Source organism: Seriola lalandi, unplaced genomic scaffold (genome assembly GCF_002814215.2).
Source record: "Seriola lalandi dorsalis isolate HSWRI2012SDOR001 ecotype SW California unplaced genomic scaffold, Sedor1 jcf7180002054575, whole genome shotgun sequence".
Lineage (NCBI taxonomy): Eukaryota > Metazoa > Chordata > Actinopteri > Carangiformes > Carangidae > Seriola > Seriola lalandi.
Genome location: NW_019525128.1, coordinates 426,229 through 426,820, shown reverse-complemented (window position 1 = coordinate 426,820; position 592 = coordinate 426,229). Strand labels below are relative to the sequence as shown.

General features: G+C 39.2%; 1 pseudogene; it reads right to left on the bottom strand.

Moving 5' to 3' along the window:
* Positions 1-592, bottom strand: part of LOC111663382 (olfactory receptor 52K1-like) — a 36,698-nt pseudogene that overhangs the window by 1,332 nt on the left and 34,774 nt on the right.

Below are 592 nucleotides of genomic sequence, written 5' to 3'. Positions count from 1 at the left end.
AGAAGAGAAATCAGCTGGTTCTAGTTGTTGTCTGCAGGTTAATGATAATAGCTGATGATTCTCCTCCATCCATACCTTCATCCACCTGTCCCTTCTGAACCACTGACTCAACACTTTAGTATACTCCGTCTGATGCTGTCATTGGCAGTGCAACGCCTCGTCACCTTATTGGTGTGATGGACTGAAAATCCCAGAGAGCAGCAAGAACAACACAATAATCCACTTTGTAAAGCTCAAGCTAACAGATATGAGGAGTAAAACATCTGATAATTTGTGTGTTTCAATTTGTATCCCTCAAATTGGTACATTATACTTCTTAACCCTTATGCCCTCCTCAGGCATTTTTGTACATTTTTCTCAACTTTTTTTTTTGATTTGATGATCATTTTGGCTGTATTACAGCTTGTGGCATACATTTTTGCAAGAACTTTTCTTTTCAGTAAAAGTTTTTACTTTTACTCTTATATGTCTTTTATACTCTGTTGATGCACACACACACACACACACACACACACACACACACACACACACACACACACACACACACAAAAGTAACTCTTGAGGCCCCCTGGTAGTCACAAGGCTCCATAAT